Here is a 17,220-nt window from a genome sequence, read left to right as displayed (position 1 = left end):
AGGAGGAGAGCGATCCCTGCAGAGGCTTAGAATGGAAGCTGCGTGGCCTCTGCATCTGCTAAACACGGCCCTGCTCCCGGTCATTGTCCTCCTCCTGCTTCCTGATGAAAGGCGGTGTGCAGCCTTCCCAGGCTGCCTTCTTGGGTGCCCCGATGCCGGAGAGCATGTCTGCCAGTACGTTTTCCTGCTTGATCGCCGCCACCACGCTGGGGATCATATGATGTAACTGGCATGTCCCTCAGAGAAGGCAGCTGTGTGACATTGTGAATGGAATAAGAAGTCACAGCACCATGAGGAAGCATCCACTTCAGACAACTTACTGCAATAACATATCTTTCCCTATTAGATCAGACCCTTTAGATTAGATCTATCAGATCACAGGCTTTTTGTGATGTTATGAGGTGAGTTGAGTCAGTGTGGGGTTTTTTTTTATCCGGCACCGTTTAGATGTCATTCATTAGCTTTGCAACTGCTTCGATCTAAAGGCCGGATGAACAGGTGTAAGGGTATGATGATATCAGCAGCTCTAAACCTACATGGGGCTTTTATACTCTGTTTTATATTCAGAAATAGAACATGCTGTGAACACAAGGGCGAGAAACATTGCACAGAGGCTGGCCTCTGTCCAACCAGCACTTTGCTCTGCAGCAACTTTCCGCACCAAAGAGCAGATAGCTTTTAAAACTTGGTAGACTTCTGAAATAGCTCAGAGGGAGGAGGCTGCAAAAGTTAAAAAGAGGAAAGAAAGAAAAAGCTTGGCTTTATCATGTCCAGGTCAGTCTGGCCTCCTCCTGTGACTTAACAGCTGCTTGATTTGCAAAAGTTACCAGGTTAAGCTTTTCACAGCATGGAGAGAAGCATAATCACCTGCTAATATCTGTAGATAAAGGGGGGGGGGAGGGAGAGGGAGAGGAGTTGCTGAAAAAAGATTGGCAGCCCCAGAGCCAGATGATTGATCTATTTAGCTCTGCGTTGAGACCTCCTTTGCAGAGCACAGTCCTGTGGTAGTTGAAGGGCTGTTAGAGGGCAGTCTCCTACTTGAGGTGGTGTGCACTTCAAACCCAGTTTAAGAATAATTTTTATTTTGTTTTGCTTTATTTATAGATGGATTTCTGTATGGCTCAATCTGGTCAAGGTGGTTTACCGTTTAAAACCCATAAAATAAAATTACTGTCAAGATTACTAAGAACAATCAGCGTGTAAAAAGCAACACCAGTGTAAAATTAATTTTAAAAGCATGCAACGTTACAAAGTGATGATCCAGGAGTGAGATAAAAGCAGTAAGCGGCACTTTAAAACCATCAAGTTGGAGACAAAATAGTTCTAAAAGCATGGGATTTTAAAAGCTTGGAGGAGTGAGGGAAATGCCCCACTAATGCAGATGCCAGATAAGCCTCTCTGGGGAGAGCATTCGATAACTATGGAGGCTAAGGCTATCAATGGCTAGCACTAGTCACAATGGCTATGTTCTACTGTCATTGTCAGAGGCAATATGCTTCTGAATGACAGCTGCTTGCAATCACAGACGGGGAGAGTGCTATTGCTCCTGCTCACATGCTTCCCGTAGGCATCTGGTTGGCCACTGTGAGAACAGGATGCCGAACTAGATGGGCCATTGGCCTGATCCTGCAGGACTCTTCTGACATTCTTAACCAATGTGCCACCACCATAAAGACCCTCTCCCTTTGCCACACCACGTTAGATCGGGCTTCCAATAAAAATCTTAAGGTACAGTGGTACTTTGGGTTACAGACGCTTCAGGTTACAGACTCCGCTAACCCAGAAATAGTACCTCGGGTTAAGAACTTTGCTTCAGGATGAGAACAGAAATCACGCAGCAGCAGCGGGAGGCCCCATTAGCTAAAGTGGTACCTCAGGTTAAGAACAGTTTCAGGTTAAGAACGGACCTCCAGAACGAATTAAGTTCTTAACATGAAGTACCACTGTACACCTGGGAGGAGGTGCTCTCAAGCTTTCATTATAAAGGTTAGTGACAGCACTTAGAACTGGGCCTGATAACAGGCTGGAAGCCAGTGCAGATGATGGAACATCCTCCCATCTGATGTCAAGGAGATAAAAAAACTACACAACTTTTAGAAGACATCTGAAGGCAGCCTTGTATCGGAAAGTTTTAAATGGTTGACTTTTTATTTTTTATGTGTGTTGGAAGAGTGGCTGGGGTAACCCAGTCAGATGGGCGGGGTATAAATAAAAAATGATGATGAAGAAGCACTGGCATAATATACTGATATCTGCCAGCCCCTATTAACAATATTGCTGCTCTGTTTTGGGCCAGCTGTAATTGCTTGTCTGTCCTCAAAGGCAGCTCCGCATATAACACATTGCAGAAATCCAGCTGGGAGGTGAGAATAATAGAATGATAGAGTTACTAGAACATGGATAGTCATAGGGCTCTCTTTGTCCAGATAGAATTGGTATTACCAGCCTAAGCTGCACAAGATGCTCCATAACACTGAGGCCACCTGTGTCTCCTGTGATGCAGCTGGATCTAAGAGCACCCACAAACCTGCTCTTCTAAGACGGGTTGGATTTCACATAAATGGCCAGACACAGACCAGACCTGAACAATGTCTCCATCTTACGTGAATTGCTGCAGTTTGTTGGCCTTTATCCAGTCCATTACCAAGCTCAGATCCCAGATCCCTACTGTCTCACCTAGATTAAGATCCCCAAGAAGAGGAAGCAGGGGGTCCCATAAACAGGACCTGGACTGAGCAGGCCAGAAGATTGTTTGGTCACAGTTTTCCCCATCACAGTATAGTGAAAAGGATTTTCAGGCTCCTCCAAATGACCTGTGAATTGAACATTCATCATGAGTCCCTCGCACAAAGCTTACATGAAGCTTAGACTTTGTTCTTTATAGAGTATTTGTTCTGATTTGTTTGCGGGGAGGTTAACGAGAATTCATCCTCTTTTGCTTGTGGGATGTTTGTGCATCTTCACATTACCCATTTTTTCATCCCACACCGTCCAGGGCATTTCCTCAGCAATTTTCTAACAAAAGAACTCAGAGGTCCCCCCCCCCCGGGTGATAGATAGTGCTTTAATCTACTTTAATTGCACAAATCTACATTTTCAGTATCCACTTGACTTCCTCCTGCAAAATATTGACAGTCTGGAAATGACCTCTATTTAAAATATAGTCATAAATTGGAACATAGTAGCTCAGACTTCTGAAAAGTTCTAGCATGGAGGGCAAGCACAGCTCTTCAGTGATAGAGCACTTGCTTTGTCCCTAGGCAGGGCTGGGAAACCTCCTTCCTAAAACCCTGGGAAGCCAACAGTGCTGGTGGACCAATCGTCTGATTTGGTACAATACAGCTTCCTGTGTTGACAATGCCTGCAATGAAGCAAGCAAAGGGAATTATTCACTGGGTTTTTTGTTTGCTGCAAATCGCATTGAAATGAGTGGGAGGTGTGCAAAGGAATGGTTGCAATGGGCTGCGTCAACACCCTATCTCATATATTGCAAGTGCAAACATCGTAGAAACCTGGAAAAGTAACGTGGTGTGTTTTGTAAATAGGCAAGAGAGGAATTCTTTGTGTTTCCCCCCTCCCCCTTTCTTGGTCTGAAAAAGAAGAAAGGAAAGCTGGCTGAATAATGAAACAATAGTGCTGCCTTCCCTTTCCAGGACAAGGTATAGGAAGGACTATGTGGGGTAGATTACTTCACACACACACCATTCTCAGCATCTGAATGTGCTTGAATAGCAGCTTTTAATTTCAGACAGTTTACACATCTTAAAATGTGTGTCTGATTGTAATGCTGCCGCAGCCCAGAGAATATGTCAGGTCCCATAATGTAGCTTTCCTCCTCCAAAGTGTAACTGCCAATGAAGCTGTCGCAGTTCCCAGTGGATGAATTAAATTAATTCTTTCTTCTTCCAAGAAAGCCTTCCGCTTGACCCTGTTGGTGAACGCAGGCATGTTCAAAGCGCAGGTCAACAACTAGGGCTGGGTGTTATGTTAGACGGGGTGAATCGGCTGCCTCAGGCAGCAAAACATGAGTGTCATGAAAGGACAGCAAATTGTACCTGATTTAATTTCTTATTATTGTATTTTTGTGTTTGGAGAGGTGCTTTGTGGGATTTTCTGCTTGTGTGCCCTTGGGTATTACGCACCTTGACTCGGTGGAGAGATGGGATGCCGTTTGTTCTTCTGCCTCAGGCAGCAAAATGTCTTGGGCAAGCTCTGCTAAAAACCCATCTCATTTCACTTTGCTGTGGACTAAAAGGTACCCTGGGGCAAAAGCAGATGAAGATTGGATTACAGCAAAGCTACTGACTTGGCAGTGGATATTTACTAGGATGGGGAGCAAACCTCAGGGGAGAGTCCACAATGAGGTAGGAAGAAACATGAGTCTTGAGCTGGAACGAAACTAAAGCTTTGGAGCTGAGTCTTGCGCTTTCCATTTGGAATCAGGATGGGGTGTTAACTGAAGCTGTGGCAAGGAACAGAAACTTCCAATAAGTTGGTATTATGCCCAACAGTACCGACTTTGAATGCCTCCTTAATCTATTTAATGGGACCTTTAAAATAAACTTTAATTTAATCCAAAGTTTTGAGCTTGAGCTTGGTGCTGCCTGCTTGCCCAGAGTCCTGATCCCTGCTCTACTTGCACAGATGCAGGCAGGCCTGGAAGTTCCCCAAGATTGATGTGCTGCTTAGTAATAATTTTAAAAAACTTACATATCTGAACCATTTATATCAGGCTTCCTTAACCTTGGCCCTCCAGATGTTTTTGGCCTACAACTCCCATGATCCCTAGCTAGCAGAACCAGTGGTCAGGGATGATGGGAACTGTAGTCTCAAAACATCTGGAGGGCTGAGGTTGAGGAAGCCAGATTTACATAAAATAGTGTAATAATGCAATATTAGAAACACTTAGATCAATTGGCATCAGAAGAATGTTCCCTCAAATGGTAAAACCCTCCTTTGCAGTGGGTAAGAAATCCAATAAACAAGATATATAAAGCGTTGGTTTTAAAAATAGTGATAAAAGGAGACCTGGAAAGCATTAGATGTAAGTAAATTATAAAAACACAGATAAAATATAGTTTTGAAAAAAAAATACACAATTAAATTACATGCCTGGGTATTTTAGCAGGCATCAAAAGCAATACAATGAAGGCCTGATATTAACAGGCAGGCTGTTCCAGAGCATAGGTGCTGCCACACCAAACGGCCAATTTCTTGCAAGTTTAAAATGAGTATGACACGAGAGTGCAAGTCCTGTAGCCTGAGCCAGTTGTCGTGAGCACATATAGCGAAAATGGGTCTGGCTTGCCTTTGCAGATGTTAACATTTTGGTTCTGGTGGCATGGTTCTGACTCCATTGCTACAGCTATTGGGGATTATTAATAGGCTGTTATTGTATACAAGCGGCACTGGCATTTGTCATGAAATAAAAAGCTGCATAGCTTTCCCTATAAGAACAACATCAGAGCCAGAACCTGCCAGCGATGACAGCAGATGCCTGGGCATAAGGAGACAGTCAGCAAGTATTTGCGCATGTCAAGAGAGCGGGGTGTATGTGTGTGTGTGGTGGTCAGTGCCTTTGCATAAGCAAGAGAAAGCAGGAGTGGCCACTCGTGAACAATTGGTTTGCTCATTTAGGGTCACCCAAGTGAGTAAGCCAAAAAGCAGTCCTGCTTTGCACTGGGACCACAATATGTATGTGTGCTAGAGAGAGAGAGAGAGAGAGAGAGAGAGAGAAGGAAGGAAGGAAGGAAGGAAGGAAGGAAGGAAAGAGACATTCTTTGTCCCTACATCAATTCCCAGATGCAAGTCACCCCATCCCGAAGCCACTGGCGGAGGAAGAGGGGGGCCGGGTGAGCGCACCGCCCCCAGCACCATGATCCCTGTGGGGTGCCATCACAGCTGCCCCCCCGCACTGGGCACCACACCCCCGCAGGCGGTGCACCACACCCCCAGGACGTGTGCCAGCCATGCCCCCGCCTGCTTTCTGCCCCCGGTGCTGGAGCATGAAGTTCTGCCATTGCCTGAAGCTGCTGTTAACTGCAGCGGCAAAAACATACGGTCAGAAGTTCTTCATAGATAGCATAAGACACTGAGAGCTGGTGGTAGTGGGAGGGGCATTGTGCCATCTTAAGAGGTCCCCTGCTCAGGATAATGCTACCACAGCAGGCCCATATCGGAACAGATAGTAAAGATAGTAAACTTTTGGTAATAATAATGACAACAGTAAGTTTTAATGTAGCAAAATAATACCAGCCAGGATCATTTTTTAAAGTAGTTCATTTGTTTATTATACTATTCATATGCTAGCTTTGTGGACATCATGGCCAATCAAAGCAGAGTATCATAAAAGCACAATCAGTACCCATCATTTAGCACAGATAATGGCAGAACAGTAAAAATTATTGTAAAATATAGGCTAGTTAAAACAAATAAGGTAAACCAGTATAACTATCGGAACCATATTCCATCAAGTAGTTTCCTGGAACAGTTACCCCAATACAGTATGTAGGAAGGAAGAAAAAGATGGAAGATGCACACTATGCTGTCCATGCAATAGCAAAGAGGCTCTTCTTCATGTAAAAGTATTGTTATAGGGTTTTTTTTGGGGGGGGGGTCTGTCTGGATGATATCTGTGAGTGCCTTCCAGGCCTGTGTTCCTGTACCCAGTGAGGTTAAGAAACTAGTGTAAGAGGCTGCTGAACCAGTCAGACAAGTTTCTTGGTAACTGGCCTTAGATGGCCAGTTAAGTCCTGCCATTTACATGTCCAAAGAGGTTGGACAGGAGTTGCCCTGTTGCTACAGAGACAAATTGATGGACCTTTCCCCGTTTCATGTGGCTGAATGCCATGTCATCCTAGGATGGAGAGCAATAGGTCCAAGAGGAGCTGTGTGGGTGTGAGTTTCAGCTGACACTGGAAGCTGGAGACACAGGCTGGTCTTGCTCTATTCTGGACCCAGAGCTGTGACTCCTGAGACATCTAGTGGGAGGCAAGATCTGTTGGAGTCTTAATACTGTGAGCCCTTCTGTCCTAGGCCAGGTTGTATATAGGTGTAAATAAAATCACATATCCTATCACTGTCTCCATTGACCTTCATTGCAAGGAACGTGAACCCTGGGTAAGCACAGGAACCCTTGGAGTCTCTTGCACAACAGCAGGGTCTGTGAGAGGGTGGGATCCAGTTCAATGCACTGAATCCCTTATTGCTTTCCTTGTACTATCACCACAGGAGAGAGAGGCTGGGAGGTTGGGGAATGGCAAGTGACTGCTGGCAAATGTGGCAGTTTCAGGCTACTGACTGCACCCTGCCTGCCCACATAGAGAGGCTGGGCAGCCTCTACTGTAAATTCTATAAATACCTTTGAACATAAAGCCAGTGGAAATCTTTTTGTGAAGTTAAACATCTGTAAATGATCAACTTACATTTTCAAGATTATCTGGAGGTTACAGTTCTTTAAAATCTCTTTGGAAGGGAGTCGCAGGCTCAATCGCTAAGCCCGTAACAAGCTTTTGCTGGAATATACTAGCATGGGGTGGCTTGCGGGGATGAAGGCAGATATTAATGGACATGAGGTTGGCAGTTAAGAATTAACTGGAAAGTAGCCAGGTTTGGTGGCACTGGAAATAAGACGGCAGTGTTGTGACTATCATTCGATACACAAATATGAGAAAAGTAGTTGCTAGAATCCAGGGGAGACCAGCACTAGAGGCAGATTTAGGGCAGTGGTACGGTTGCACCAGGTGGGCAGCCAAGGAGGGCACCTTCTCAAAGCCTGAGAAGGAGACATGAGGGCTTTGACAGGGTCCTAGAGTCCTTCCACCTCCTTCTCAAAGCCTGGTAAGTGCTTACCCAGCTTTGGGAAGGAGGTGGAAGGGCTCTAGGACCCTGCCAGAGCCTCACGAGGGCTCAGGGGAGGGCATCAAATGGCCTCGCACCAGGCGGCTTATTACCAAAGTTTGCCCTGCCAGCACAGTGTGGTGGTGCTGTGAAGCTGCCCTCCTGACACTGTCTGAACAGTGTGGGGGCTTGGAAGAGGCAAGGTCAGGGCAGGCGCATCGATGGGAGTGTTGAATTGTCACTACTGGTTTGCCCACGCAGCTCTGACCTCATTGCCACTCTGCCCCACATGTACACCATCCAGGCACATTTGCTTTGATTCAGTGGTAAAGAGCTGGTTTCCCTGGGGGAAAGCGGTGGGACAAGTGAAAGTGTGGGCAAGCCCTGTGTCAGGAAGAGGGTGGCTTCTCAGCACCACCTCACTAGCCTAGCGACTCTTGTTAGGTCAATGTTCAGCCTGCATCCACACTACCCAAGTTTACAAAAACAAGACAGAACACATAAATAAAATACAGCAAATAATGCACAAAAAGAGTGAAAACACTGATTGCATTTCATTCCCATGCACTTCCCAGTGCCCAAGGGCATGGATTTTCTAGATGGACATAAGCATATATGCACACATAAATCCAGACCCAGATGTGTATAGGTCATGCGTACCTGTGTACTGCCCTGGCAACTCCACATCACGTGGGTTTATCCAAAATAATCTGTGAAGCTATCAGAGCTTTCATACTTGATTCCAAGTGTTTCTGTGGAGTTATGGGATAAATAGGACACACATGCTGGAAAAGGGCATTGAGTCCATTTCTCTGAGCCCAAGTAGGGTCCCTCAGTGGTGGAGCATGAGACACCAGTTTAATTCAGTTTTGCAGGCAAACGCTATTGAGAAATAACCTTCCCGATGGTTAACTATATATGCACAGGTCATCTCCACCAGGAGCTGTGCTTTCAGTCCTGTGGATCTAATTCTGTAGAATTCCCTGTTGGAACTTCTGGTACTTGGTAAAGACTTAAAAAATTCCCCAAAATAAAACAGCAGCAAGCATTTTCAGTATGTTTCCCCCCCTAATTAATTTTAACTGACTTTACGCTATAGCCCTCCTGTATTCCTAGTGTATACGGCTTAATACTTGAGGTATTAAGCAGCACCTGATTTTTAAAAATAAATAACTGTTGGCATAACTGAGTGGTTATATAATGTTCTTAATGATAACAACAACAGCAACAAATTAAATGCCTTAAAATAAAATGGATATAAGAAGGCAGATAGAGCTGCATTGGCATGGACACGGTTTCCTTCTGAAACTCAGCTCAAAGCTTGGGAAAAAGAAAACGTGTAAACTTTAGGATGGAAGGAATCTTGTGACTTGAGTTTCCCAGCTTTATTTATTTTTCTATTTCAGGATCTTTTGTTTTGTAGATTTTGGACAGGATCCAGAACAGAAATCCTAGAATACCAATGCATCTTTTTTTGTATGTGTCGCATATCTGCCAGATGCAAAACAGGAAGCAGAAGGTGGTGTGAACCTTTAGTAAAGCTTGATTTCACAAATTCCCCAGGAATTTCAGATCCTTTACAGATTTCACCCATTACTAATACTTGCTTAATTATACAACATTCAGATAGAATAGAGTAAGACCATTAAAACAATCTACCCAATTTAGTGAGATTAAGTCTGCAATCTTACACAATTCTCTGATTTTGGAGTAAGCGCCATTGAATTTCGTGTGATTTATTTCTAAGTTAGCGTGCATAGCATGGCATTATAAGGGTGTGACAAATCTATTTTCTGTTATGGTAGCTACCAGGCTCCTCTTGGCTTAAAATTTCCCAGATTGCACTTTTGAAGAGAAACATCACCTTGACCGACAATTGAAGAACAAGTCATTGAAAGTTAATTAAATTGTCAGTTGAGGTGTTAGGTTTCATGTAATACGTTATAATACAGTGGTACCTTGGAAGTTGAATGGAATCTGTTCCGAAAGCTCCTGCAGCCAATTGGAAGCCGTGATGGATGTTTGGGTTCCAAAGAATGTTCACAAACCGGAACAATCACTTCTGGGTTTGCAACGTTTGGAAGCCAAAACATTTGACTGGAAGGCGTTTGACGTCCAAGGTACGACTAGGTTTCTCAGTGAGAGCAAGTGTGGTGTATTGGTCAGTGTGTTGGACTAAAGCTTGGGAGATGGGGGTTCCAGTCTCCACTCAGTCATGAAGCTCACTGGATGGCCTGAGCTAGTCACTGTCTCTCAGCAGAACCTACATCACAGGTTGTTGTGAGGATAAAATGGGGACAGGGAGAACCACATGTGCCACCCTGAATTCCTTGGAAAATAAAGGTAAGGACAATAAAAACATATACATAAATGAAGAGTAAAGCATTTCATAAGCACGTAGGGCAGTCTTTCCCGACCTGGTGCCCTCTAGCTGTTTTGGACTACAACTTCCTATCAGCCCTGGCCAGCATGGTTGTACTGAATGGGACTGATGGGAATTGCAGTCCAAACATCTGAAAGACATCATGTTAGGGGAGCATCATATGAAGCTGCCTCATACTGGATCAGACCATTGGTTCCATCTAGCTCACCACTGCCAACAATGGCTGACAGTGCTGTCCAAAGTTTCAGGCAGAGGACACCCTCTGTCGTCCTTCCTGGGGATGTTGGAGAATTCCAACATGGACTCTTCTGCATGCAAAGTAGATGCTCTGCCACGGAGCTGCAGCAATTCTCCAAAGATTGGTGAAGGGTGATATAAGATCTAATAATCAACCCCAGCACTGAGGTGCCTTGTAAATGTGGATCTTGGAGTATAATATCACTTGTTCTTAGCTATGAGAGGGAGTATGCCAAAGGTCAATAGGCAGTGGTTCTCTAATCAGTCATAGAGATATGGCAATGTTGCCTCCTTGCATGGTGCTCTCTTTTTTAACTTGAGCCCACAGCAAACCAAGTTGTGACCTTGAAAAATGTCAGGCAGGGAGTCAGTCTGTGTGCTACCAAGGGAACTGCAACAGCCACACTAGCCGGGGAGACCTCCATGCAGATGATACCCATCCAGCAATTCCCTGGGCGCTTCTAGACTGTTGCTTTTTGGGTGGGATTCAATCACAAACCAGCAAATTCCGGTTGCACGGTTATAGTTGACTGGGAGCTCTTGTAGATCTAACTGGAAAGTGGTGGAGAAATGCACTGGAAAATGTGGGGGAACATTTGCTTGATGCAATGTTGTCTAGCTCTAGCCTCCCCATAAACAAGAATGAATGCTCATTAAATGGCCTACATTATCTAATCTCCCTGGAAACGTATCCGGATGACTGTTCAATAAACAGATCATCTGGAAGCAGCCCTTGCTGAAGCTTCTGAGTCAGCCATGCTCAGTGGATGGAGAAACTATGAGACCTGTGCTTGCAGATTACAGGTGTTTCCCCTCCCATCCACTGTGTCATGAATCCCAAGATGACTTGTTGGAAGGACTGGTCAAAGGGTGAAGAGTCGAAGAGTCTGGAGAGTGCTAAGCTTGATGCTGGGGAGGGGCCAACTAACCTGCCAGATGTCCCCTCCATGCAGATGCTGGATGTCTCTTCAGAAGATGGAGAGCTACATAAACCAGTCCCTGCCTTGCCTCCTGCAAGAGGGCTGTCCCCGGCAACTGGGGAGGTGGACAAATAGTTGGCTGGGCAGACCCACCTTCTGTCTCTAAGGACACACCTGGGACTGGATGGTTGAGGGGGCTTCCATCACTGCCCTGCATCCACCACTCTGCCTAATGTTAGGGATGGCACTGCTTCTATTGTAAGTCAGTTGCTCCAGTGCGTAAACATAAACTGTGACGTGTGCACACAAAAGCTATATAGCATTCTAGCCTTACATAGAAGATCCTAAGGCACTAAGTGCATAGCTTGGAAGTTTCAATGGTGTCCATTAAATTCTGTCCCCAGCTAAGAGCCACATTATTCTAATGTCCGGATCTGAAGGTAGGATAGGAAGAAAAAATAAATGAAAATTAAGAATAGAAGACAAAAAGAAATCTGCTGGTCGTAGCTGAAAATGGAACTTTACTCAATAGCCTTTTCCTTAACTTTTCCACTGTAAGGGATTTATAATTACCATGTCTTGTTATGATATCCTGTAATCCAGACATGATTGTTAAAATTACAGCATCCTTTGCAATTTTGTACATTAAAGTAGGAAACAGCTAGCATTATCTTCTTGGAAACCTCAAACAATATAATTTTAGGGACTAGCAACTTTGTTGCAGTGCCAGCAGCTTTAAAACCGCAAGGTCACGGAGGTCAAAATTAAATTCACTTATGCAGTATTTTGAATCTAAAAATCAATTTTAAATTCCATCGTCATCATGATTATCATCCGTACTTGATCTACATTTTTCCTTTGGCCATCAAGATTATCCATATAATCCATCAAGCCCAATGTTTTAATGTTCATACCAAAGGGTTTTGAAGTGAATCTGTAAGCGGGCATATACTGAAATGTTACATCAGGGATGGGGAACATGTGGTCCTCCAGATGTTGCTGGATTCCACCTCCCATCATCCCTGCTCATTGCTCATTGCGTCTGCTAGGAATTGGATTCCAACAACATCTGGAGGGTCACAGGCTCCCGTGACACCACCCCTGTGTTACACTGAAGTAGCTTATTCATGTAAGTATTTATATTTTTTCTCATAGCAATGGATTCTCTTATTGTTCTTATTGAGTGCTTAAATTATTATTTGATAAGAGTAATGTTAGTTGAAGTTATGAAATATGTTTAAGTAAATGTATATATTACCAAAACACCAACATACATATGGCTGTATTGTTTTTTAGGAAGGACGGTTAAGTAAACCAACTGTATACTTCCTGAAAAGGTTAATCTCTCATTTTTTTGCTCTTTTTATTTACTTATTTAACAATAAAAAATAAGAAAACATTAAAACAACCCAAGCCATAGCAGCATCTCTTACAGTCCATCACACATATAAGGTCACAAAAAACAGAGAGATAAAAATTATTATGTCTCTTTCTCTTTTTATCCCAAGATGAAAAAGGTTTATCTTTAAAGTTTTCTTTTTAATTATTTGGAAATTCAAAATGCAGAATAGTTCCTGTTACAGTAAGAGCAGAGACAACATACCTCAAAACAAACAGTTAAATTTCCATCAGTATTTATTTTTTATTGTGAAACGTAAGTTTTCACATTTTCAAGATACAAACATAGACCCATTGGGTTAATGCAATTCATTATTATCAAAATAAGAACAATTTTAACATCCAGATGAATGATGAATTAACGTCATGAATTTCTTACATCACCACAAAGTCAATACCATGGCCCTCATTATCTCTGTCTCTCTCTCCATACCTGCACATATATGCAAACCACATTGTGGAGAAATCAGATTTAAAAATGCATTGACACTGATTTCAACTGACTAATATATCCTTCTCCAACCTGGTGCTTCCCATAGGTTGTTCACCACAACTCCCAGCATGGCCAAGTTATGATGGGAATTGTAGCCCAACAATACATTTCTTTATTACATTGATATGCCACCCTTCTTTGCTAAGGTGCTCAGTAGAAAATTTTTTTTTTAAATAAAACATTTAAAAACACATAAGAACATTAGAAACATCTTTAAAACATGCAGATCAGAGGGCACCAGGTTGGGGAAGACTGGAGTGATGTCATCTTAATTTACTTGTGTTCCTTATTAGCAGGAGAAAATGTTTTCCCTCAATATAGCTCTGCCTGAGTATGCAGTTGGTGGGATGTTTGTCAATGAACCGCCCTCCCTGTTTTTTCTGGGTATTAGATTGGAGCCATTAGGCGAGTGAGTCGCTCAGAAGAGCTCATTTTTCTTAGTATTCTGTTTGGTATGTTTGGGCAGTGAAAAGGGGAAGACTGGGGGTGCCAGTAATTTCGCAGTATTTTCAGTGGATCAATAAAAGGTGGTTATGACCTTAAAGTCTGTTCCCTTTGCTTGTACTAGCTTCTGGGATGCTGTAGGAGGGGATTGATTTACACAGGTTATATAATTCAGCTCTTCTGAGTAGAATTCCTTCAGCGATGCAGAAGCCAAAACTGACACCTAGCCACGTGGGCCCATCATGTAACCCACACTAACTTGTCATGAGACCAATCTGTAAAAAATAGATCACTGGTGTAAACTTACACTAGAGTGAGCTCTGCAGAGCTTGTGTGACATGCTCTGAAGTCACCCATTATTTTCAGAACTCTTTTCTAAGTTGGCCTCAATGAACTTTCAAAAGTAGGTTTAGGTTACATTACTGGCTTTACAACAAGACATACTATTTTGAAGTATGCTCTTTCATTTTTGCTTGCTTTTTGCACAGTCTTGTGTGTTAGGCGGTGCAAGACAGACTAGTAGAGGGAAAAGAAATCAAAGGTCCTTTAGTTGCAATGTGTCCTCTTCCACTCCAAGGTTTTGTGGGTGTCTTGTGAAATGGCCAGGCTTAGCTTGCTCTCACTTATTTTATTTATTTAGAAACACATATAAACCTTTTAATACTTGAGAAATCTAAGCAGGGTACAACATACAAACAATAAACAGTAGAAGTAGAAGAAAAAAGCAGCATAAAACCAGTAAAAACATATAAAAACAAACAGGGAATTCAGGGAATTCAAACAAGTAAATAATAAAAAGGGTGCCTTTAGATTGAAGACATCTGAAGCAACTGATGGTTTCACAAATGACAAAATGAAGTGCATTCCAGAGTTCAGAGACAATAGCAGAAAACGTCGATTTTCAGGTCACTGCCCTTGTGATATTCAGTAGGCAATGTACAGCACATGTGGAATTTCCTGTAAGCAATCTTGCAGGTGTATACAAGAGCAGATGATTTCTCAGGCTACTAAGTGAATGAAAGCATTCCCTTATATTGCAGACCCTTATCTGTTTGATCACATATTGTGAGCAACAGAAATACTGAATTAGTCCTGTTTACCAGTCTCCCATTATGTTGCGTGAAGTTTCAGATGGAGACATCTAGTGGCTATAATACACAAGACACCTGGATTACACCAAAGACTGAGTCTAGAACCCAGATCTAGAAAGGTGAATCCTCCCCACTCCTCCATGAGAAACTGTTGGCAATTTTATTTGAAAATCATTTAATTTCCCTCAGAATTCCTACATTTTTGGTCTGAATAATATTATCCAAATGCAATGTTAAACACTAATTTCTTTGGCAGTGCTATATTGGGTTTTGTGGGGGATTGGTCTGGATGTCATCTTTGGGGTCCTCTCCCTGCCTATGATTTTATCTCTGTAAGATGTGATGCTCTAGAGAAGGAGACTGCTAAATGAATAGCTCTAATCAAGTTTGTGAAGTGTCTCTCTGCATATCTAAAGAGTACAGAACTACAGTGCCACAGAAACTATTTAATTCATTAATTTGTCAGTTTCTCTATCTCGCCCTCAGGTCCAGGAAACCTGTGGTCCTTCAGATGTTGTTGGACTCCAGCTATCAGCTTGGCCAATGGTCAGGGATGATGAGAGTTGAAGACCAACAATACATAGAAGACTACAAGAATGACTAATCCTGTACTAGCTGAAGATGGGCAGGCCTTCTGCTCCCTACCCAGCCGAGCTGGAAGTGATGCCATTGTTGAGTGTAAGAGAACAATACAAGTGAGACTATTCTAACTTGGCAGCTGGAGCTGGTAACACAGAGATTTTGTGAGATTCCAGCACTATGGGACTGAGAGGCTCTCCACTCTGCTGTGAAACATAGTGGGTAGGGATGAACAGATCTGTCTATTTCACTCTTAGCTTCTCATTTCCCCAATATTCAGTTCTCCATGTTTTCTGCACAGATTTGCTTTTTAAAAAAATCCTCATGAAAATTCAATAGCATTTTTTGCAAGCATTTTTCCTTAATATATACACATTATGTCCATTTCTTCCAATATACACATTTTTGTAAACATTGTTTGGCTAGAGAACTACATCACAAAATCTAGAGAAGTGTAAAATTATATGAGGACCAAAACAGTCCTCATATAGTTTTTAAAAGTGTGAATTTGTTAGGTTCAACACTAAATGTGAACTGAACCAAATTTCTCCCCCACCCCCACTAAAGGGGGCCCAGTACTGCTCAGGTGTTAATGTTGTCAGCTCTTCCTTTATATGCTCGGGCTGCATATACATGTAGATATATCACAAAGACAACACAGTCTCAAGTGACCTCAGTTCTGGGAAACCAAACCCAGGTATGCACTGGCATCACCAGTCTGGTGGCAATAATAAAATGCAATGACATAGTTGCAGGGTTTTCATCTCCTGAGCTTTCTGCAGGATTTGGGGTTTAGTGTTCCTAAAACCCCCATCAAGAGAGAGAGAAAGAAACTCAACTCTCTAAACAGCAATCAAATATTACTTGGTGACTTTACACATTTGGGCTTATTTTATCCCTGCCTGGTTCTTCCAGCCTCCCCACCCCCCGCCCAAGCTGAATGTACAAAAAGGCAAGGTGTGTCTTAATAACACACTTTGCACTTCCACTTAAAAGGCGTGAAAGTGTGACTGCAATGAGCTGAAAGCCTGAAAGAAATGTGCATAGTTTTTCTTTGCATAGAAGCATAGTATTTAAAAAATAACAATAAAGTGATATGCTGTGATTTGGGTTGATTTGGGAGCTGGTGTGAAACTTGCTACAGAACTAAACAGGGAAATGAAGTGACTTGAGTGATTCATGAAGTGATTCTTGAGTGATCATACCATAAACTGGCTAATCCGAGAATCTGTTAATTATTATCAAGCTCTGATCATGACATTTAATAGGTTCGATGCAGCCATAAAGGAAGGATTTATGCTGTCCCTCACTAAAATGTGGACTGACACCAAGATAACAAACAGCCAAGGTTGTCTGATATATAAAGCGACTTCTTTCCCTGTCATTCAAAACAAAAGCACACACTCGCAGGTTTGTTGTAAACCTGTCTATGCACATGATGATAGCACAGAGAGGGTGTTGTGCTCCACTCTCCTCTGTTCTGTACTGGAAGCCGGACGTGTTCATTTCTGTTGTCTCTCCTGAGCATGTTTAGGATCAGAGACAAGAAATAGATGTTTGAGGAGCAGAAAAAATGGTTCTCCCATTTGTAGTCTTTCTCATCAGTGGCATAGTGTAGGTTGCCAGCACGCCGGGGCGTTTGAAGGGGGTGAGTGGAAGGGAGGGAAATGAATGGAGTATGCATGCACATTCAACTGCCTAATGGCGTCTGCATCACTCAGGAGATTGCAGTCACAGAGATCAGAAAAGTTGTTTCTTTGTCTGGAGAGGTCACTTCCTGGTTCGTATGGAGAAGCCAATGATAGAGCATGCAGCTGTATTGAGGCAGCACCAGGT

General features: G+C 43.0%; 1 long non-coding RNA gene across 3 annotated transcripts in view; it reads right to left on the bottom strand.

Annotated features, from left to right (window-relative positions):
* LOC310743326 overlaps nt 1-17,220 on the bottom strand; it is a 74,551-nt gene that overhangs the window by 33,183 nt on the left and 24,148 nt on the right. The window contains exon 3 of one of the 3 annotated variants that reach the window (XR_014538951.1): nt 13,000-14,862. The exons of the other annotated variants lie outside the window; for them this stretch is intronic. This is a non-coding gene — a long non-coding RNA (uncharacterized lncRNA). Of the gene's footprint in view, nt 1-12,999; nt 14,863-17,220 lie in introns of those variants that run through there. 3 annotated transcript variants of the gene reach the window in all.

Source organism: Podarcis filfolensis, assembly GCF_964270895.1.
Source record: "Podarcis filfolensis genome assembly, chromosome: 10".
Taxonomy (NCBI): domain Eukaryota; kingdom Metazoa; phylum Chordata; class Lepidosauria; order Squamata; family Lacertidae; genus Podarcis; species Podarcis filfolensis.
The sequence above is the reverse complement of the archived record's forward strand: the minus strand, read 5'-3'. Positions and strand labels throughout refer to the sequence as shown.